At 56.6% G+C, this 23,226-nt stretch overlaps 1 long non-coding RNA gene across 1 annotated transcript in view; it reads left to right on the top strand.

The window, feature by feature from the left end:
* The first annotated feature begins 404 nt into the window (after positions 1-404).
* Positions 405-23,226, top strand: part of LOC131424069 (uncharacterized) — a 32,551-nt gene continuing 9,729 nt past the window's right edge. Inside the window, exon 1 of the long non-coding RNA XR_009226524.1 lies at positions 405-470. This is a non-coding gene — a long non-coding RNA (uncharacterized LOC131424069). The remainder of the gene's footprint in view (positions 471-23,226) is intronic.

Genomic DNA, 23,226 nt, shown 5'->3' with positions numbered 1-23,226 from the left:
GATTTCAGCAGGAGGGTGACCTGTCCACATCAGGCAGAGGGCCACCCTGGAAGGCAGGGAGAGTGGGGGCGCAGGCAGAGGTAGGCCCTGCACCCCTTCCTGAGGAGGAGGACCGAGGACCAAAGGCGCGGGTCTGCAGGGTGTGAGGGGGAAGCGGGGCGCGGGTGCCCTGGGTCTGGAGGCGAGGAGGAAGGCGGTGGCAGTGACTCGGGTGTGGTGCCACTTAGCAGGTTGCAGGCCCGGGGGTGATGGCAGGCTTGGCTTGGCACAAGCTGAGCCGGGTGCTCCTGGGCCAGCAAGGTGGCATGTGGACTAGGCTCTCAGGTATGCGGCCCGGCAGAGGCACAGCTGGGCCGGAGGCAGGGTTTGGAAGAGGTTTGTGTCCTTGGTAGTAGCAGAGGTCATGGAAAGTGAGCATGCCCAGGAAGAGGGACTCCAGCTAGAGAAGACGCTGCCCACCTAATGGCCAGGTAGAGGAGGTGACCCCGTGGGGGAGGGGCCCAGGGGGGAGGTGTCGGCCCAGGGGGCTTTCGGGATGGGGAGGCTGGAGTGGAAGCAGGGCCTGGGGCTGCGGGGAGACTGCAGGTGAGGGTGGCTGTATTAAGCAGGGTTGTGGCGACCTTGGCAGGCCCAAGGTCAAAGCCTGGTGAAGCAGTGCTGGCGGAGGCCAGGCAGGACTGGGTGGACAACAGCAGATGGCGACTGCCTGGCACCCCTTTGCAGAAGTCTGGGGGTGGGGATAGAGCAGTGTGGGGTTGAGGGAGCCATTTATTTCTTTAATCTGTGGAGGAGCGTTTCCGACACCCCGCTACGGCCGAGCTTTATCTCAGTTACATTCTTTTTTCTTTTTGGTACTGGGGATTGAATCCCAGAGCACTTCACCACTGAGCCACATCCCCAGCCCTTTTTATTATTATTATTTTTTTATTTTGAGATAATGACTCACTAAGTTGCTTAGGGCCTCATAATTTGAACTTGTGATCCTCAGCCCGGAGTCAAGGGGATTACAGATGTGTGCCACCATGCCCAGTTGTTACATTCTTGAGTACAAACAGCCTATGACATAGAGATTATTTCGACAAAGTGAGTACCCATACAAAAAAGCAGATACTGTTATTCTCCTGTCTTTATTTGCGAAGCTCAGAGTGGTTATGTAACTTGCTCAAGGCCACACAGCTAGAAAATAGATCCAACCAGTCGGTTAGCTAACGTCTTAATTGAAGAGCCCGAATCTTAGCCCTTACACTTACTCCTCCAACACTCAAGCTCTGCTGCCTTTCAACTGAGCCCTGGTCACTGCCTGTCCTGTGTGTCCCCTGATCGGTGATCCTCTTGTGGGAAGAGCTGGATTTGCATGTCCACCAAGTGTGCAAGATCCTAGAGCTCGTGGCAGCTGGTTGTGTCTTTTCTACGTTTAGTGGTGAACTTGGCTGTGATGGGAGTATTTGCACCAAGGAAATTGGCCCAGGTGACAAATTAGAGCTGGTTTTAGTTTGCACAGCTCACTGCTCAGCCTTAGGTGCCTTTGTCTCGACGAGCAGCCGAGGTCCTCTGGCTCCCTTGGGGCTTCCTTACCTGTGCCCTGCTCTGGCCTTCCACCTGCGGCCGTGAGACCTGGGCTCCAGAGTGCTGAGCTGGAGGGGCCGGGCAGCAGGAGGGCGTCAGGGCGACGCTGCAGCTTGGGAAGCCCTTGCTGGAGTGAGGAGTGAGCTGAGCTGGCCTTTCCACCTGCCGCCACAGCCTCCTGTGCCCCGGGGCCAGCCCTGCCTTCCAAGACCGAGACCTCCAGAGCTATCACTTCTCCTCCCTAAGTGTGGCATGGCTTAAGTGAGGACCAAGGAGGAAAGGCCGAGGCTCCTCGTGCCCTGGGAGAGGCTAGCATCATGCGCTCCCTCTGCAGAGCCGCCTGGGAGCGGTTCCTCCTCACGGAGGCCCCCTGTGTCCACTCCACTGCAGACAAGGAAACCGAGGTGCAAAAGAGGAAGCAACCTGTGTCCAAACCCAGCTGCCGAGGGCAGCCCGAGATTTCCTCCCAGGCAGCCCAGAGGCCTCAGGCCTCACTTCCATGTTCCTCCTGGTCCACGTGCAGGGGTCGGCTCGGAACCCAGAGTGGTATCTGAGGGCTTTCGGATGCATGTGTCTTCCCGCCTGCCCTGCTAAGGCAGGGCTTTCCTGGGACTGCTCCCAGCTGGGTCTCAGGCTCATTGGGGCAACGGGAGGGCCGTGGCTCAGGTCCCCGTGGGGCCTGCTTGGGGCTCGTGCGCCACCTGCCCAGTCGAGGCCAGGCACGAGGAGCTTGCCCAGGCCCCAGCCGTGGCAGCTGGCCCGGGCTCCTGGTGGCCACCCACAGCCTGCAGCGCCCACCCCCACGTGAACAGTGGCGTGTGCAGTTCCCCATTCAGCTGAGGGTGAGTGCTGCGCTATTTTAAGCCCACATGGAAGTATTTTTTTTTTTTTTTTATAAGGACCATCTGCTACCGGCCCCAGCCCAGATGATACAGTTAGAGCTGCCCACAGCATCCTCTCCCGCCTTCAGACAGTTCCAGGAACGAGGGTGACTCAGACCCAGCTGAACCCTGTCTTGCTAACCCGAGCGATGGCCCAGGCAGCATGGGGACAAACACGTTCGTGGGGCAGGTGCCCTCCGCTGCCTCTCAGACAGGAAGGGGACCTCAGCCTCTGTTTCAAGGGTGCCAAAGCCCTCCTCAGCTGCACCCCTTCCCCTCGGAGGGACTGTGACCAGGTCAGAAGTTCAAGTGCAGATGCTGCAGCTTCTTGTCACAGCAGCTAGTCACAAAGCATGTCACAGAGAAGCTGGTGGTGCACAGTCTTGGTCACTACCCTGCTATGGCTATCCCCAGAAGAGCCCCTGGGTCCACATGGGGAGGCAGAAATGGTGGGTGCCTTGCTGGGCTGTTTGAGGAGGTGTCCTGGGGGGTCTCACCCTGGGCTGTTGGGAAGATGCTGTGGCCCAGGGCTGCCCCCAGCCAGGGCCCAGGGCCGGGCACTCGCTCTCGAGCGGCTCACCGCCGCCTTCTCACCTCCCCCTTCTCTCCTCTTCCCTTCTTAGCACCTAATGACTCACATGAAAAGAGGACGTGTAACCCAGTGGGCAGGGCAGGGACTGCAGTGAGACTTTGCATCTGGGACCTGCCCTTCATAGGCTGTGTGGCTCCGAGCTGCGTAAATATGATCCCTGGGGCTCGTTTTGCTCCCCTGTAAATGGGGTCAATCTGACCCACCTCCTAGGGAGCCAGAGAGCAGTAAGAGGGTAGTTCACGGGGAGCGTCCACGATGCCCAGCTGCTTTGTTCTCTATCATCATGAAGGGCAAAGCCGGCCTCTGGGTTGGCTGGGAGGCTCAGGCGTATCTGGAAATGCTGGCTCCGAGCTTCTGCCAGGCAGCGCCTCCCACCACATCGCTGTCACTGTGCTCCGGGTGCCTCGGCCCCCCTCCTGCCGTGGAACTGCGGGGACTCTGGTGACAAAATGCATGGGCCACAGTTAACTCGATCCTGATAGTGTAGGCCCCGGCCTGGGCCAATATGTCCTCACCCAGTTATTTTGATCAATGTCTTTGACCAGGATTGTGGGACCCCCGAGGACCCCCGAGGCCCAGCCTTTGCTTGGTGCTTCTTTGCCTTTTCTGGCCCCTCCTCTCCTTTCAGGGGCTATGGCTGGCCGGTCAGGCCTGGCTGCCCACCCTCCCTGGGCTCACTGCGTCAGGCCCGCAGCCCGCGCTGGGGCTGTCCTGGGGCCTGTACCCTTCGAGGCCAGCGTCTGATGGTGCGATGGGACTTCCTGCCCAGGGTCTGTCTATCTGCCTCTCCTTGCTCCTTGGTGGAGCCCTACAGTTTATCTGTGGTCACTTTTCTCACCCATTTCCTGCCAGCTGCTACTGGTTTTCAGTCAGCTCTGAGAGCTACGGTGATTGGGAAAGGCTGCCTGGGAGTGTTCACCAGGTCGTCTGGGGGGACACGGGGACATAGGCCCTGAGGAGCACAGTGGGGGCACCCCTGTGAGGGACACAGGAAAGACACACTTCTCACAGAAAAGTGGGCACACTCAGTGTGTCACGGAAGCCCGTGTGTGTGCATGTGTGTGTGTGTGTGTGTGTGGGGGGGTATAAAGGAAAAAATTTAAAATGCACAGAAGCCAAAATGGTTTCACGTTTTGAGAAGTCAGAACAGAGCTCCAGGCTGAGCTTGGCCCTTTCACGGGGCCTTCGTGTCCTCCCTGAGGTGACTGTGGTGAGATGTCTCAGATAGGACATTTAAAGTCTTATTTCCTGGCATTTCCGAAAATGAAGACCCCCCACCCCGGCCATGCGGCACATGACTCCGCCCAGGAGAAAACTCTATGTTGGGAAACAGTTTTGGGGTGGCCCCAAATGTCGGCAATCACTCGGTCCAGGGTCTTTCCCTGCCGAGAGGGTTGGTACCCAGGAGCAGCTGCGGTGGTTGGGAAAGGACACGGGCTGTCTCCTGGAGGGTGGGACCAGACCCGGCACGAGCGGCATCACCTGGGGACCTGTGTAAGGCGCTGTGCTGAGTCTCAGCCGGTGGGGCCAGGCCTGGGGAGGGCAGCGGACTGGGTCCTGCCTCACCACTGGGTGGCCCTGCCCTGGCCTTCATTGGTAGATTCAGATTTTTCTGTTGGTAGGTGGGGTTGCGAGGAATGAGACAGACACTGCAGAACAGGATCACATGTTCCATTCCACACGTATTTTCAGCCTCCCTTGGGTACCAGGCTCTGTGCTGCACTCATAAGGGGCCACCTGGCACCTAGAGTTCAAGGTACTTACTGAGAGGGGACAGATAAAGTAAAGAAGGCTGCTGTCTACTAAGGAGAAGTTCCTAACTGGACCTGGCCTGGCTGCTGGGAGACCCCATGGGGCCCCATGGGGGGAGATGGCCATGAGGTGACCTCCTGGGGTGAGACCCAAAGCAGTTAATCAATGGATGGGAATTAGATGAGGGAGGAGACTTGGAACACTGTAGTGAAGGGGAAGGAAGGTTCTGAGAATAGCCTTTAAGATTTGGGGGTCAGCCCAGCTCTGAGGTTGAGTGCCTAACCTTAGTCCAGTCCCCATACCTCTCTAAATCTCAGTGTTTGATCTCATAATGGGTCTAATAACATTTCCCTTTGAGTATAAGATTTAAATGAGATAATACATGCAAAGTACTTAGCAAGGCCTCCCTAAACTCAGTCAAGACAACAGTGGCTGCCTTGTTGGGGAGCAGTGGGGAGCCATGAAGGGCTTTCAGGTACAGAGCAACATGCATGGGATAATGTAACCACATCTGGAAACTCTGTGGACATTTAGGCCAGTAGAGGCTCCTTGTTGTGCACAAGATGCACGCACCATTCATATTTCAAGATACAATCACGCTTAAAATTTGTCTGAGAAAATATCTGAAATATCAGTGTAGAATCTGACCACTTTCCAAAGCAGCATTCCTTTGGATTGAGAATAAAATTGTAGAACAACGCTTCATTATTTTCCCTCTCAACAAGTCACAGAGCCCAGAATACAGGAAAATTGTGGCTTTCGATGATTGAGCCTTCCGGATGCCCACGCATGGGCAAGACCTGGCTCTGGATGTGCCCAGTCCAGTGACCTGCATTCTTGGAGCCATGTGGGCAAACCCTGCTTCTCATGGAGAAATCCTCAGCTGAACCAGGCTTTTCTGTTTTCAAAGATGGGAAGTCTCTGGAGGGAACTCCACGGTACCGGACGAGAGCCTTCGACAGTTCCTTCCCGGATGCTTTGAGAAAGTCCTGCATTTAGCTTCCATTCAAAAGCAGCCTTGGGGCAGATGCTCCTTGATCCTCCCGTGAGCAGTTGGTGAGCACCTTCATGCACCCTTGCACAGGCTCAGACAGTGACCGGCTGGAACACACATTCTAAAAGTGAGAAACACCGTCCGCAGGTCAAATAGAGCAGGCATGAAGGCCCAGGGTCTTCCTGGTCCTAGGCTGTGCACACTTTTCCTTACTGAGCGACTCGCTCTCTGCTGACTTCTGAAGGAGGGGGATGGGGGGCACCTAGAAGCATCAGACGCTCAAATGTGGAGGCTACGCCGGCCACCCAGGTGCCTTTGCAGAGAACCTGTGCAGCTGCCACCCACATCAAAGGTGTGTGGTCCAGGTGGGAGCCTGGGTGGTCAGGTGCGATTCCCGGCACTGGCACCAACCCTCTGCGACAAGACTTCTGCCTTTATCTCTAAACTGGGTCAAGGTGTAATGTTTCTGGTTCTATGAACATTCCTGGGAGAACAACTTCACTGGCCAGGATTGTGCCATGTGCGGTGTGGGTTCCAGACAGAGATTACCCCCTCCCCATGGTTTTCTGGGAGTTCATCTGAGGATGGGGCCAGAGCCCCCCACTCTGTTACTTAGAGGAAATGGTCACATTAGAGGCTCTTACTCCAGCACCGCCTGGATTGGAGGTGAAACAGCACTGAGGCTTCTCTTGCTAACCCATAGGTTGGCATCTGTGCCCAGGGCCTTTCCCTCCCTGCCAATCACTTTGGATGCTCCGAAGACCCTGTGCGGCCCTGAGGACTGCCGGAGTTCCCCAGCAGGCAGGTTTCCTCTTAGCCCCAGGGCCTTCGCAAGTGCTACTCCCTTGTGGTGTGATGGTGGCAAACTCTCTTCATTCTTCAGAACCCAGCCTCATGCTCACGCCTTCTGGGAAGTTTTTGTGGATCCCTTGGATCTCTGAGGGCTCATGAGTCATTTCCTCCATGCACAGGCTGTGTTAAGGATTCAGGGTGCCCCGAGACCTGTTCTTGGTCACCTCTGGCAGGCCAAGGGGAGAGCCTCCCACTTTTGGGGAAGCAGGAGGGAATCGTTCCTTCCATCTCACACCGGATCCCTGCCCCTGACCAGGAGTTGGAGTTTTTGTTTTAGAACACCCTGCAGCAGGGGGTTGATCTCAGGGCTGTCCTGAAGCCTGGAGACAGGGAAGGGCCCCTTCAGGATTAAAGCAGGTCAGAGACTCCCGGGAGGAATCAGCAGCTCCCTTTGGATGGAAGCACAGGGCTGCTGCTTTGGAGGGCACTGGGGAGGGTCAGGCCCCTGGAGGACCCTGTAAGTTCAGCAGAGTCTGCCCTGCAGCAGCCTGACCTTCTGAGGGAAGCCGGGAAGGCCATCGAATCCCAGGATCTCTCTCACTGGCTGTGGCTTTGGGGGTGGGGCTGTGACCGTGAGAAAGGAGAGGCCCAATTGCAGGAGATTGATGGGGACCAGGCCTGATCCTGGCCCAGGTGCTGGCTGGTGACATTCCAATGGCTCCCCAGGTCTGGTTTTTCCTGTTACTGAAACTGCTGCAGCATGAAAGTTTCTCTGGGCCAGGTCAGAAGTGCCCATGTACAGAAGGCTGAGCTCAAAGGAACAGGAAATCAGGACTTGTATCAGCACCAGCTCAAACTCTGCAGTCCTGGCCTGCTTCCTAGAAAGGAAGGGGGTGACAGCACGGGATGGGGGCTGAGATTTCCCAGGGAGGTCAGGGATGACAGTGGGCTGGGGTCCCCCAGGGAGGTTGGGGATGACGCAGGGGCTTCCCAGGAGGTCAGGGTTCTGGTCTGGAGGGGAAGGGGCTTTGCTCTGCCCGCAGTGGTGGCCCACAGCCGTTCTCTGACCCCGTGGGTTTCTGTTTCCTTCTCTGTTAGAATGAGGCCAAAGGCACGTGCCTGCCACCCTGGAAGGATCTGGGTTGGGGACAAACAGGGTAATTCTGGACACTGCATCTTGGATGTTCCTGTTCTCTTCTGGGCAGTCTCTGGCGAAATGTGATGTGAATGGTGACTCCGGAAGTGGGGGGTCACAGAGAGGCAAAGAGGGGCTGCCATAGTCATGGGCTCAGGTAGCTAGGAGGGTCCTGGGGCCAGGCATGGGGGGCAGTCGCAGCCACTTCCCCCACAGTTGAGAAAACCAAGGCCCAGGGAAGGTGAGTGTGTGGCCCTGGGACCCAGAGCTCTCAGTGGCTAAATGCTGATATCAGGGTGTGGGCTTCTCAGGTGGGGATCTCAGTAGGTAGCCCAAGGTGACCCCACTCTGAATTCCAGGGCTGGGCACCTGGGTCAGCTCCCCTCCTCTTCTCCCCAAGGAGGCTACCCTTCAGGGCAGGGTCCTCCACATGACAGCCCGAACTTGTGGCCTGGCTGAAGGACACAGACTCCTGTGTCCAGCAAAGAGGCAGTTCCTGCACAGGGAGGGAAGAGGCCGGGAGTGGCCAGGTAGGTCCAGGCCTCCTGAGCTCCTGGGATCAGAGACCCCACCTCCTCTCATCACAGTCTAGATCCCCTTGGGGGGCACTTCTGGCCACCTACCCTGACCCCGGCCGGTGCCTCTGGCTGCGGGTGGTGAGGGCAGGGAGGGGACCTGGCAGAACAGCTCACGCTGCACAAGTCTCCCACACTGAGTCCCCCTCAGCTTGTTCCACTTTCAAAAATAGCTAATGAGGAAATTAATTTTGTCACCCAGATGTATTCAGTAAAAACATGTCAGGGGAAGACAATTAACCTCTGCACTGATGAATCCTGCCCAAGCTAATGAAGTTCACATCTGTAGACGCTGAGAAGTTGGAATGGGGAGAGGACCCAAATCAGGGCTTCCTCCAGGCAGGGGAGGAGGGGGGGGGAAGAGACAGAGACAGAGATGGAGGGAGGAGAGAGAAGGATAGCGGGAAGAATGGCGGGAGAGGGCGAGGGAGTGCGGGCTTCACGGCAACCTGGCCCTAACCTTTTCTGAGTATTTTCTGTTGTTCGAGGCTGTCGCTTGCAGTTGGTTTGGGACAGGATAAGACTTGACAAATTAAACCAGAAAATGAAAGATTAGAATTTTTTAAGACGTAGTTTCCATCTTTCCTGGACTGAGTCATCTCTGCTTAATGATTCTGGATTCCTTTTCCTTGGGGACCCCAAGCCCCACGAGGAGGTTACTTGCCAATAGGAGGGGCCTATGGCTGGCCGGCTGGTCCCTGAAAAAAATCTCCCTGTGTTGGCTGAGAGTAGCACGGTCAATGCAGGTGGCCTCTGGGTCTCCTGGTCTTCACGGAGACCGCCACAGGGAGATGGCAGCCCCTTAGAAGAGGTCACTCTGCCGACATTGGATCCAACGTGTGGGGGGGTCAGTGTGAAGAGAACGGGTGGCGCTGCCCGGACCCCACCCTCCTGTCCCTCAGCTCTGCATAGGAAGCAGGTCCAGTGGAACCTTCTCTGGAGATTTTCAGTGGAGATGTCAGGTCTGACATCCCTGTGACCTCTCCGGGGTTTGTCACATCCATGACTTGGTCTGGGCCTTCTCAGGTGCTGACAGCAGTGCTCACCTGCCAAGCCTGGCTCCTGGTCCACCGGGCCAACTTGGCCATCAGCCAGAGGGGCTACTTTGCCCTTGCCTGTCAGGAAACCACACTTTCCTTCATCCCTCCCAGCTCTGTGAAGCACAGGACAGAAGCAGCTGCCCTTCAAATCTCTTTAAATGACCAGTTCTTGAATGTTCTAGGATGCGTGGTGGCGGGGGGCAGTGTGGCCTGGCTGGGCCGCCCACTGGGAGGCAATGAGGAAATGGAGGAAGACGCTTAGACACTCAGGATGTGCTTCTTTCCAGAAAACCCAGGACAATGACAGTAGCTGGCCAACAAGAGAAGGGGGCTGGGAGCTTGGACATCCAGGGCCTGGGGTTTAGCTGGGGTCAAGCCTGGGCTGCCATGTTGGAACTCAGGGGGGCGGGGGGGCATCAGTGGAAGAGTCAATGCTGGGGGGCTGAAAGAATGCCGACCCTGTCACCTCACCCCCTGCAGACACGGAGGGAGGGAGGAGATATTAGGTATCTGGATTTTCCGATGACCAGGCTCTTACTAATCTAATCTTCCTAAGCAGAGTGACAAGTGTGCAGATTGCAGGGAGTGATAGATGTCACATATCTTGAGTTCAGTTGGGCCGTTGCTTGCTCTGTGTGAAGAACCACCCCCACCACAAACCAGGAATCAGGGGTAGATTTTTCCAGCTTCATGAATTACAAGCTGGGCAGACCAGAGCCTCCCAAGTGCCCACCCACACAGAAAAGGGTCTCAGAGTGACTCCTGTGGGCCCAGGGCAGTTGGTGTGGTCATTACACCCTGGAGAGAATGGGGAACTTGTCGGATTTTGCAGTGAGGTGGGCAGGGGCTACACCCTGGAGAAGGGATCCTAACCCGCACAGGCTGGCAAAGCCTACAGGGGTGAAAATGGAACCACGAGGGGCCCAGGCGCAGCCGTGCTGGGAGGGCTCACCCCGCAGCTCTGGGCCCTGGGTCTGGTGCCTGCCCCATACCTGGCAGAGAGCTGGGTTGAGTCCTCATCTGGCTCTGCAGGTGAGCACAAGCCCCGGGAAGCTTGTCCCCACACACCAAGCTCGTTCCACACCACCTGCCAGCCACCCCCAGGCCGCAGGCCCCACGGATGAGCAAAGGAATGAAAGCCCGAAGGAGGAGGGATTCTGGGGGAGACTGATGAGGTGGCTGCCAAGTCTGCGAGTGTGTAGGATGCAGGCTTCTCCAGCCCGGATGGGGGCAGCTCTGTGCTCTGCTCTGGACAGACCACACGTGAGGGCTCCGGGTTAGAGGGCGGGAGGAGTATTCTGGCACCGAGGGTTCAGCATGCAATTGAGTTGCTAATGAACACTCTGTGTCTGCAGCCCTCAGAGGTGGGTGGGTGCTGCCTTGTAGTCCTGACCCCTCCTGCGGGATGCATGACATCTAAAAGGACACCCTGGAATCCCACAGGCCTGGGGAGAATCCCAGTCAGGGCACTGACCAGCCCAAGCCTCAGTTTCCCCATCTGTGTGTTGACATGAGTTTTTCCTCATTAGAAGGAACAACATATGTAAGTAAATGTGTTTTAGTTAGAACACACTGCGCAATGCTGTCCTCCCTTCCAGCACACACACACATGTGTGGTGCCCTGGGCCTGGGGGAGTCTTGGAATGTCCTGGGGAGAGGCCTGAACCTCCCTTAGCCGCTACCTGCCAATCTTCCACCGTCGGAGCAGAGACCACCTGGTCCTGGGAGGAATGAGGGCTGGGAGCTACTCCCGCCCACGGTCCCTTCCCTCCCTGTCTTTTCCACCCCTGTGTAGACCTGGACGAGGGAGGGAGTGGGAGCCAGTTCCAGAGCTCCGGGTGGTCTCCCCCACTGTAACCTGCCGAGTGACACCTGTGGCACAGCAGCTCCCTGTGTCCAGGGCCTCCTCAGAGGGAGGCAGGGCCCAGGAAGTCTGCTTGGCCGCCTTCTGGTCCTGCAGCCTTTGACATAGGCCCCCGCTCAGCTCTGGGGCTGGCCGGCCTGCTGGGACTCTCCCCTGCTCCTGTTTGGCTGACCCTGGTGGCCACCTGGCCACTGTAGGGGTTACTCAACAGTCATGCAGAGCAGAAGGGTGGTGACGGGGGGGGGGGGAAGTGGGGAAGTGGCAGAAGCTGAAGAAACCTCCCAGGGCTCTTGCAGCTGGGGCCCTAGTTCCCGATTCTCTGGCTGACATGTGGCCCGAGGGCCCTGGCCTCTGGCTCCCCTTCCACCCCCACCAGGGAGGACACAAGTCCCCCCCGCCCCCAGACTTCTCCTCCTGGCACCCCTGACCCAGCTCTTTCTGCAGCCTGCCAATCCCGCAGGCGGTGGCTGTGGGGCTGAGTGTGGTCAGGGGTTGATGGCATTTCTCATCTGTGCTGGACGCTTCCTACTTAGAGAACAGGGCTCAGAGATCAAGTGACGAGTGACATGCTGGAGTTCACAGTCAGAGGTGCAGCTGGAAGCTGACCCCAGCCTGCAGTGTGGCTCCTCAGCTGAGCTCTACCTCTGAGCTCTGCTGCCCCGTGGGGCCCAGGGACTGGGTCCTGGGCAGGCTCAGGCTCCATGCTGTGTGCAGATTTAGTTCATTGGTGGAAAAAGGGAGCCAAGAGCCTAACTTGGGGTCCCCAGGAGGCTCGTCCCTTTGGATGGCCACTTCATGGGCCTGAGAGGTCGGGAAGCACTGGCAGAGGCCCTGACTCCAGGTGGGGAGGACTCGCCTTGGGCCACCTCTTTGTTCCTTTTGCTGAGATTCTGTCCCCCAGCCTGGGAGTCCCAACTCTGAGGCCCCTTTCCTGGCCTACTTCTGTTTCCCAGCTTGAGTGTGAGCAGGGTGAGGCTTGGATTTGGAAAGCATGTCCCATTTCTAGACGGGTAGTGCTGAGCAGCAGCGTCTGAGGGGGACAGGAAGCTGTGGAAGAGGGCAGGTCAGGGGCCTGTGGTCCAGCTGCCGTCCTGACATCCCCCTTGCTCCCTGGACTCCTTCCCTCTGGGGATGGGGGATGGGTGCGAGTTTGAGTGGCTGCTGGGGGTCCCTGGGGTGGAGCCTTTGGGTTTGACCTCATTGTGAGTGGGTTCGGAAGGGCGTGACTACACACAGTCACTTATGAAATGCCTACTGTGTGTCATGGCCACAGGCTGGACTGGGGTCACCCCCTGCAGCCCTCATCACAACCTCAGCAGTGCCTCTGACTGATGAAGACGCGGGGTGTGGGGAAACGATTTGCCTGAGGCCACAGATGAAAGAGGCAGAGCTGGGATCCCTGGCAGGGCTCTGAGCCCACGTCGGCCCTCTATCTGGCTCTTCCATCGGTAGCTGAGCAGCTCCCTCCTTCCTGCAGAGGCTTGGGGGTGGCCGAGGGTATAGGCCATGTATCAGTTTAGGGCTGTGCTTCATGGCAAGGCTAGGCCACCCGACTTCCTACCCCCTGCTCACTGACGGCTTAAGGGAGATGATCCCTAGTCCCATGGGGCAGGGGACACGGTATGGAGGAGCAGGGTGGTAAGTGGTGAGGGTCTCACTCCCGCTCAGGCATATTTTAGCCTATGACCTTGGACAAAGCTCAAGCTCCAGTTTCGTCACCTGTAAAACAAGGTGTGATAATGACGGCTCCTGGCGGTTTGGTTAGTTCCCTGGGGCTGCCAGAACAAAGCACCACACACTGAGCGGCTTAAACCTCTGGGATTTATTGTCCTGCAGTTCTAGAGTGACAAGTCCAAGGCCAAAGTGTCCTCAGCATCAGCCCCAGCATTGGTTCCCTCCTTTTCCCCCTTCCCCTCCTCCTCTCTTCCTCCTCTGCCTCTTTCTCCTTCTCCTTCCTCTCCTTCTCCTTTTCTTTTTTTGTGCCTGGGGGATTGAATCCAGGAGCATTCTACAACACCCCACTCCCCTTTTAAATTTTATTTTGAGGCAGAGTTTCACTGAGTTGCTGAGGCTGGCCTCAAACTTGTGATACTCCTGCCTCAGCCTCCTGAGTCTCTGGGATAACAGGTGTGTGCCTCTGTGCCTGTAGCACCGGTTTCTTTTGAGGCGGTGAGGGAGAACCTGTTTCGGGCCTCTGTCCAGGCTTCAGGGATGCTGGCCATCCCTTGTGTCCTGTCAAGTCTCGCCCTGATCTCTGCCCGAGTGGCTGTGATCTTGGGAGATGGGATAGGAGGTCATGAAATGGCTTGTTCTGAGCTGAAACTTTGGCTCCATTGAGACAGAAATGTGACCAGTGGCCAAGCACAGTCTGTATTTCTGACCTCCAGGGCGTGAACTCTCTGGATTATCTCTTCAGCTGACCCTAGTAAGGGGCACAGCCCTGGTTTGGGTCAGACTGGGCTGCTAAGTGGGAAGTCAGCTTTTCGACCTGTATTGTGGTCATTGCTGAGCACTCCCTTGTAGAATTGAGTGAACAAGGGGACCAACAATGCTACCAGCTCTTCACTTTTCCAAGTATTTTAAAAAATATATTTTAAGTTGACAAATCAGAGTCATATATATTTATGGGATATATGCTGTTCTGGTAGATGTTTATATTGTTGTGTGATTAAATCAAGCTAATTAACAAATCCATCATCTCCCATACTCATTTTTTGCACAGAATGGTGATTATAATAAATAATAATGCACTGTGTACTTTAGAATTGCTAAGATGATAGATTTTAAACTGCAGTCTGCTCTCCATAGTCAGGCATAGACATGGCCCTGAACTTCCCTTAATAACAAACGCATACACACACATACATGCAAAGATAAACATTCAGGCTCACGGCCCAGCACCTGAAGTGCTGCTGCTGCTGGGTTTAATGTTAACCGTGTACTCAGTTGTGAGTGGAGATACTTAGGAGTTGAGGGATGCGTTGATGAACTTCCACAGGCTCCAGCTGCAGGTCCAGCCCACTTGGGGCCTGTTATGGTAACGCGTGTGCACGTGTGTCCCTGTGTCTGTGCTCACATGAATGTGCATTCGCACCACAGTTGGACAGGCGGAGTCAGGATCACAGTAGTTTGTCTGTCACCAGTGCAGTCCTCCTGAGAACTATCTATCTTGTGTCTATGCCATGGCTGACACTTTGCTAGCACCTTGCAAGACAGGTGACTCCCATTTCCGGAGAAGACTCTTGCCTTCAGAGGGGTTGATGCCTGAGTGTCTCTGGGTCTATCTTGCTCTTTGAGTGGGTTTTTACCCATGCATGATTTTTACCTTGTAGTTTGGAAGATGCTGATTTACTGAGTTACACAGATCCCCCGAGTGTTGTCACATTTTACTGTACAACACCCAGGAACCGCAGTCACTACTTCACCATCAATCTCATCAGAGAAGTCTTGGGAAGTGCTCCGTCAAGCACGTGGTATGTTAGATTTTTTATCCCTGTGACAAATACCTGAGAAAAACAATTTTAAGGATGAAATATATATTTTGGCTCAAGATTTCAGTCCACGGTTGACTGGCTCCATTGCTTTGGGCTGAGACGAAGCAGAGCATCATGAAGAAGGGCGTGGTGGAGGGAGGCTGCTCAGCTCATGGCCACCGAGAAGGGGTGGGGGAGAGAGGGAGGGAGAGAGGGAGCATGAGCAAGCCCAAGGAAGGAGCCATGACAAGATCTACCCTCGAGGACGTGCCACCGGAGCCTGGTGACCACCGTGCAGTGGGGTGCCACGGCCACCCCTGCCTTGATTCACGTGGTTTCCCACCGTCCCTTCGTGCTGTGGCGCAGGTGTGGACAAGGGTAAAGGCACGTCTCGCCACCCCACTCTCTTCCTCCTCTCTCTGAGGCCTGAGCCTCTTTCCACTTTCAGCTCACTCTATTCCTTCCTTCTCTGTTTCTTCGTGTCTCTTGGGCTCTCTCATATGGTCTCTCCCTCTTCTCCCCGTGTTCTCTTTTCCTGACCCGGACCTGCCCTCCTTCTCCTCCACGCCCTCCTCCGTCCCTCCTCCTGGGTGCCTGGATCCATGGTACGCTCGGTGCGGGTGTGCGTGGGCAGCGTCCACCGTGGCAGAGCGGGCACTGTTGGAAAGGACCTCTCCTTGCCAGCGAGGAGCAGTGAGAAGCCCTCCCTCCATAGAAACCTTTCCATCCGGAATCCCTTGCCCCCAGTTCAGCCGGCTCTGGACGTGAGCACGGCGGATGCTGTGGGTGCCAGGGGCCCTCCGTGCTGGGCGGTGCAGCTGTGCTGTCTGTGTTCAATGGTGGCAGAGGAAGAAAACACGGTCTCCTTCCTTCTCACTGCTAGGCAGCTGGGAACTGGTGCTCAAGTTGAACAAATCAGTTGAAAGAATCCTTGTTTCTCTTGTTGTTTCAGAACGCTTACCCAGAAGGACTTAGATACAGGTTGTCATCAGGCGGACGACAGGTCATCTCAGGGGGACAGCAGAACAACCCTGGGAGAGGCCCGTGCCCTCCTTGGTGCCCTTGGGGACGTCCTCCCCTTCCTCTGACCTAAGTTTGGTCCTTTCTTCCCAATCTCCATCTCTCTCAGGCCACTTTTTGAGGGAATATGAGTATTTATCAAAATCTCCACACATGCCCCGGGTTCCAGGGACTTAATAGACTTTCACTGAGAACTGCTAGCTCCTTCCACAAGGTAGACTTTATCACTCCCATCTCACAGGTGACCAGACTGAGGCTTGAGGAGTGTGTGGTGACTGGTCTCATAGCTGTGTGGTCAGTCTGCTGCCTGGCTGCAGGGTCCAGGCCCAGTTGTTGGAGGCTGGAGCCATGGGCAGCAGACAGAGAGGCCCAAACAGGCTCCTGTGTTTGCACATGGACACACACGTGTGTGCAGGTGTGTGTGTGTGTGTGTATACACGAGTGTGTTCTGAGGGAGAGGTGTTGGGGCCAAGCGTGGAGCAAAGGACTCATGCTGAGGAGCCTGGCCATTGTCCTGAAGGGCAGAGACAGGTGGCAGTTTTACTGCAAAACTTGTGTGGTCAGGTGTGTTGGGGAGGCTTACTTGCAGAGTGCTTTGTAGACTGGGTTTGAGGGTAGCGGCATCAGGGGACCCCGAGACAGGATCCCCCTAGGAGGCCACTGCAAAAACTGAGGAGGAAGCTGAAGATGGCCGGAGGTGGCACATGGTCCTGGGGACGCACCGGTACCTGAAGGGGGAAAAGGAAGGACCAGGAAGGGCCCGACAGCCTCTGGCCCGGCACTTGATCACTGGTCTTCGAGGCCAGGACCTTGGGCGCCCGTGCGGTCTGAGGAAGCTACTTTAGAGCCAACGAGTGCTTTCCGGCTCCTGGAGCCTCTCACCCGCCTGCCTCCAGCTGCCGGCACCAGCCCTCTGACTAACAGACGGCTTCCCTGAGTGCCTCCCTCTGGCAAAGCTAAATATCAATTATCTCCCTTTAGTTCATGATTATTCATGGAAGCTAATGTCACCACATCGGGAGCGAGAAGTCAGGGGCTGGAGCCAGGCAGAGGGGCTGCCGAGCCGCTCCGGGTTCTGCAGGGGGCTGGGCCTGCTCTGAACTGGAACCCAGGCCTGGGCTGTGGTCTCAGGCGAGCCTCGGGCTGGAGGGTGCCCAGGCGAGAGTCCCTCCGCTGGAACCAGAGGTAATCTGCCCACCACCCTCCTGAGATGTGCCCCTGTGTCTCAGTTTTGACAGTTGAAGCTACATCCACGGGGATGCAGGTCACACCAGGCAAGACACGGGCAAAGGTGAGAGAGCCCGGGCCACGGCAGGCCCTGTGGGGGCAGAAGCAAGCTAAGCTGCACCTTGAAGTCTCATCATGAAGCCGCCCCTGGCTGTGTGTGTGGGGGGACATGGGTGTGACTGTGGGGGGGGACATTTTGCACATGGTGGTGATCCCTTAGCCCGACAGGATGTAAGCAGAATCGTGTGCTCTGAGGATTATGGGTGGCCCACATCCAGGGTGCGCGGGTGCTCGGGAAGTAAGTGCTCACTGATGAGACGTGTGCCCGCCGGCTTCTGCTGGCTCCTGTGGTCTCCACCCTGGCATGTGCCCTGGCATCAGAGGACAACCTCAGATCAAGGGGTGGAGGTGGATGGAGTCAGTGTGAAGCCCGGAGCTTCCAAACCGGAAGGCACAGAGCACAGCCGTCATCCCAACTCCCGCCGAGAAATGGAGCAGATCTGCAATTATCATATGAGGTCATTGGAGTGACATAAAATAATATCTAATTAGACACCATCCCATCTTTTAGAGACTTGTCATAGTTCAGATGGAAGACCTTTCAGCTTCTCAGTGGGAGCCTTTAAATTCTCATTCCCATTCAGATCTCTGCCTCTGTCCTTTGCTCTGGTCACTGGCCTCTGGTGGGCACTCCAGCCGCCATCTGCAGGTCAGTGGGAGAGGCAGGGATGGGTGTGGCTTCAGAGAGGAGCCAGGAGGGATTTGGCAGGCCGCAGGGCTTCCTCGTTGATCGCTGGTCCCATTTTTCTGAAGAAAGTATCAGAGAAGATGGAAAACCCACAGTCGTTGCCAGGACACTGGGCTTAAACCCAGACGACCTCCAAACGACAGAGCCAGGGTGAAGGCCCCGTCTCTCTGACCCTGGGTTTCATCTATGAAAGTGAGTGGGGGTGCTGGTTTGTGAAGGAGGCCAGAACAGAGTGACAGTCCTTGAAGTTTCTAGAAGCCGTGCTGTTTCTTCTGCTGCACTGAAGGGTTTTGCGCTAAAACCAAGGAACGGTATTTCCCTGGGTCTGTAGGAATAAAGGTCCCGCAAGCTATCGAAGGCAGGTGTCCCCATGCTGCCCGGTGGCCCTGGAGGCCTGGAGTCCCAGCTGGGTGCCTGCAGGACGAGGAAAGCTTCTAGGGGACTCTCAGGGGGCTGCCATCTGGCCCATCTTGTCACCTCCTACCCGGATTGCACCTGCGTTGTCCCACCAAGAGCCTGCGGCCATCTGGTTTCTGTTGTCCCTGCTCTTTTGGTTCTGCCCTCCTCACGTGTGGCAGAGCCCCACCCACGTCTCCAGGCGGCTCAGGGGCTTTGCTGGGGCCCATGAGGGCACCCGGAGGAAATGAGCTCTGCCTCAGCCCAGTGCTCCTGGGGCCACTGGTGGCCCTGCAGAGGCCCAGGTCTCCTCTGCTCCTCCTCCTCCTCAGGGTCAGGGCCAGTCCCCACCTCTTCCTCCTCAGTTCCAGTCCCCTCCTTTAGACCGGATTCAGAGACTCAAGCCCTCGGCTGACGAATCTGCATTTGGGTCATTTCACCTTTCAGGGCTTTCCCCAGATGACGGGGAAACACTGGCCCACATCTGCGTGAACTCAAGGCTGATCAGGAGAGGGCCTTCCGAGAGTACGGTCCTCCCTCAGAATGCAAAACCTGGTGCCTTTACCAGAAGCAGGCCGAGGGACGGCGAGAGGAACCGCCTTTGTGTCAGGAGTAGTGCTATCAGTTTGAAGCTTCTCTTCCAGACATTTTAAAAATTAAAAACGATGAAAATTGGGACGAGATACGGGTAGCGTACCATGACAGTGAGCACCCCACCCGCGGCCAGCGCGGGCGGAGGCGTGCTCCTTTCTGTAGCGCTCAGTCCTTCCATGCTGGTCACCACCGGCTGGGAGTCCTGGCGGGGAGGTGCAAGGCGCTCGGCTCTCCTGCTCCAGGGTGATGTAGCTGAGCTTCTGGGTGTCCCACAAGGAGCACGCCTCTGTGTCCTCTTGGGGACACTGGGAGCCCTTTCCCTCTGTACTTCTGGATTCTACTCGGGGTCTGAGGTTGGCCCCAGCGTTCTCCACTTACCAGCTGTGGGACTTTGTACAAGTGTCATCAGTTTCCTTGTCTGTAAAATACAGATGTGAGAACCCCTTGGGGGCGGGGAGAGAAGAGCAGCAGGCAGCTGTGCCCTGAGAGCTACTGGTGCCCACTGCCCGGAAATAGGTCTCTGGCTGTGACTGCCCTGGGAGGGCAGAAGCAGCTGCTTGGCCAAGCAGGAAGTGGAGAGCAGGCTGGATCCTGCTTGAGCAGGTTAGAAAAATCAAAGTTAGTCCAGCCAGGGAAACAGCGCAAGCCAGCCTGGCCCAAAGCTGATGGCTGACCTCCTGCGTCGTACCATCGATCCGGACCATCCACTTCCTCTTTGTGCCTTCTCTGCACAGGAAAGTCCCTGCAGGTGTGAGCTGAGCCTCACAAAGCAGCCTGGGAGATAGCAGCCGAGGAAAAATAATTCCACCTGTAAACACCTGTGTTAACAAGTGCTGTATTTGTGCAGCTATTTTCTTTTTCAAACTCTGTTTACACACACCTATTCTCTTACCGCGCTCAGGTGTGCCTTGCATGGCATCTGGGGACCTGCTGGCTGGGGGCCAACCTGCCCATCGGAAACGCCCCCGTCCTCCGGCCAGCACCGTGGGGCTCGGGGGCCAGGCCTTCTGTGGCTCAGCTAAGCTCCTCCTGGAGTCCAGCCAGGTCCCCACAAGCATGAGGTCTGAGGCTTCTTGTGACCGGAAGGGCCTGCTTGGGGCCCCTTAGGGGACAGTGACCCCAGCTGGAGGAAAAAGGACACCTGCTCTTTCCCTGGCTGGCCTAGGTCACTTTGCATTTTCACACCCAGAGGAAATCTGAACCCCTGGGTCCCTGATCACACCTGGCTGGACCAGGTCAGGGAGCAGGAAGTGCAGTCACCCAACAGTGAACCCTAGGAGGTGTCATGGTCCCAGTGCAGGCAGCCTCTCAAGCTCTAGAGTGTGTTCTGAATCCCCCTGACTCCGTGGAAGCCTCTGGACTGGGCTTGTTCTCGTCCGGCTGCTGGTCTCAACAGGAGCTGCACGGCAGGGTCACCAGGGATGAGCCAAGGCCCTTTACTGAGGCCCAGGCCCAGGGAGTCTCCTTCACTCAGCCCCAGTCTAAGGTACAGTCACTGCGGAAAGACTCCCCTCATATACGGCAAAGCCCTTATGCGGACTATTTGGACATTTCCAGAAGAGCTGGAGACAGAGAATCGGCCAGGCCCCTCACCGCCCCTCTTTGTTGACCGTCTGTGTCACTGAACCCTCAGTCACCTCTGGGGAACCGGTGACTCCAGCTCAGCTTCACCGTTCATCTGAACTCCACTGGCTTTTCCCTAAGTCCTTTCTCTGGCCCAGGGTCCTTGGAGCAGTCCTCCTTACATTTGTGGTCACATCTCTGGAGCCTCTGGTCTGATGGCTTCCCTGACATTCCTTGTCTTTGGATGGTCTTGGCCGTTTGGGGAGGAGTGGTCAGGTGTTTTGTAGAGTGCCCCTCAACTTGAGCTCATCCAGGATTTCTCTTCCGGTTACATTAGGATTGTGGGTTGGGGGAAGAGGACCACAGAGAGGTCCAGTGCTGCTTTCATGACATCCTATCAAGGTGCACCGGGTCACCATGGCTGCTGCTGCTGATGTTGACCTTGGTCACCACGTAGAGGTGGTGTTTGTCTGGCTTTTCCACCGTTTCCCTGACTCCGGCGTTCCATACCGCTCTTGAAGGCAAGCCCCAAAGCCCTGCCCTCCCGGGAGAGGGACACTTTCTCTCCACCTCTGGCAGGGGGAGTGTTTGTGTGAATTATTTGGAATCCTTCTGCAGGGGCAGATTCTCTCCTCTCCGCATTGCTTGCTTGTTCGTCCATTCGTTTATATTGGTCGGACCCACGGACATTTCTTTTACACTCTGAGCTACGACCCAATGCTTGGTTGCTCACTGTATTGCTCACGCTGTCCTAACTGTGGCTGGCAGGCACCCTTGCAGGAGACTCTGTGTCCCCGCCAGCTCCCTTCCACCCTGGAGGGAAGGTGCTGAACACCTGCTGGGGTCTGCCTGGCCTAGTGCTGCCCAGCCCTCTCACCCCCTTGTCCTGGGAGTGGTGTGGGGCGCCCAGCTGTGTGCTCTGGAACAAGTTCTTCAACCTTCACCCCCTCTGACTTCTGATCCATGAGGAGGGGACCAGACTGTGTCTCAAGGGAGTGTTATGAGCCTAAGAGGTCAGTGCCTGGCACGCGAAAGGTGCTCAGTATGGGCACTGCCTGGCCCTGTCCCGTCAGGAAGTGACTGGGTAAATTCTGACCTCTCTGAACCTCAGTTTCCTCAGTGCCTGGACCAGGTGGTCTTGGAAGACCCCCTCCCTGAAGTTCCATACAGGCTCAAGTGTAGCTGGCCATGAGAAGACGGAGCTGGAGGGGCCTGCAGGCCACGGCACGGGGGTCCCTGGCCACAGGGATTCAGCTCTGCAATTGCCAGTCAGAGAAGATGCCTTTTGCCTCAGAGGACAGGATTGACCTGCAATGGTGGCCTGAGGGTGTGCTGAGACCACCGCTTCCCTACCATTTTAGCTCTTGGCATACCCCAGCTGGCTGGCACGGGCTAGGGTCATAGCCTGGTCAGGTCGCTAGAGTGTCAGGTGGGTTTGCTGTCACTGGCACGTAAGTCCACAGCCTGCACCAGTCCTGCGCGTGGGTTCTCCCAGGCCTGGCCCCCAGCTCTGCGTCCGTCCGTCTGCCTGGCAGTGGGATTTGACGGTTTCTGTCGACAAGGGGGACTTAGTTTGGGGTGTGAGGTTGGATTTTCTGGAGTGAATTTCCGAGCTTGGTTATAGGTGCTGAGACCAGGGGCCGGGGCGGGCATTCTGTCTGTCAGCCAAGTGCAGAGCTCAGTGGGCAGCCACGGCCGCTGCCTCGTCCTCACGTGGACTGGTGTGGGCCAGTTTGCCGAAGCAGGAGGGAGCAGGTGGTGGAGTGGGCGACGATGGAGCGGGACTGGGGGCACGCCAGGTGCCGGGTGGTAGCGGGAGGTGAGCTGGAGGAGGCCGGCAGGGGGCCAGCCTGGATTTCACTCTTGGGGAGAAGCTGAAGGCCCCTCACCCACTTGGGACACAGTTTCGGGCATCCCAAAGCTCTGGTGGAGGAAGCGGAGACCTTGGGTTCAGACGTGTAGCCGAGAGGAGGGAAAGGGGACTCAGTGAGAGTGTTCAGCGGGCTACCCAGGGCGGCCAGGAGGGCTCAGCTTGTCCCGTCCACAGAGAGCGAGGCAAGAGCAAGGACCTGGCCAGGCTTTCCCTCCCTCTGCCAGACTTTGTGTGCCGGCACTACACGTCGCACGAGACACAGAGAGTTCCCTGTAGTGGGTTAGAGTCGGAAGCAAACCGCTTTCTTTAGGACATGTGGAATGTCCAGTGGAGAGGAATGTTCTGGACATGTCCACAGGAAGGCGATCGGCCTACACAAATTGCTGTGGAAGACATTGCCAGGTCACCCTGCCCAGTGGGGAAAGCCAAGTGCAGAGCTCAGTGGGCAGCCACGGCCACTCAGGGAGCGTGGACCCAGAGGGGCGCACTGTGTCATAGGGTGGCTTCTCCTGTAGGCAACAGAGAGCGCGGCATTATCGGTTAAAAACATAGGGGTTTATTTTTCTTCTGCCACACCAGGTCTGGAGATAGGCAGTTGGGGTGTTGGCTCCACTGTTTACCAATGTCTTCAGAGAGACAGGTTGTTTTCCTTCTGCTCCACTTTCAGGAAACCTGTTGGCTTTATATATAATTTAACCTCAGGGTCCTCAGATGGCTGCTGTAGCTGCAAACATCACACTCAAGTACTAAGAATGATGAGGGGACCTGGCTCATGACAAACTAAATTATCTGTTTTTTTTTTTTTTTTTTTTAAATTTGAAAAGCAACAGCTTCCCAGATATCACCTGGCTCCTATCTCCCTGCCATGGGTCGACTCACCTCCATGGCTTATTGGCCAGGACAGGACCCAGGCCCGTCTCCAGCTATAAGGGTGGCTGGGAAAGCCGGAATGTGGCTTTTAAGCCGTAGCGGTGAGGAAAGAGCACCTGAAAACGGCCCCGCCAGCCAGCCATTTGCTTGTGTGTGCAGGAGCTGGCTGGGAAGGGTCCCGGGGAGCTCTTGACACCAGCTGCCCCTGGACATGGGCCATGGGGTCTGACAGGGCAGAGGCTGGCTTCTCTGTCACACGGCCTTTGTGCTC

This window comes from Marmota monax, unplaced genomic scaffold (assembly GCF_021218885.2).
Source record: "Marmota monax isolate L192 unplaced genomic scaffold, Marmota_monax_Labrador192_F-V1.1 WCK01_AAM20220418_F8-fsc00010, whole genome shotgun sequence".
Lineage (NCBI taxonomy): Eukaryota > Metazoa > Chordata > Mammalia > Rodentia > Sciuridae > Marmota > Marmota monax.
The sequence above is the reverse complement of the archived record's forward strand: the minus strand, read 5'-3'. Positions and strand labels throughout refer to the sequence as shown.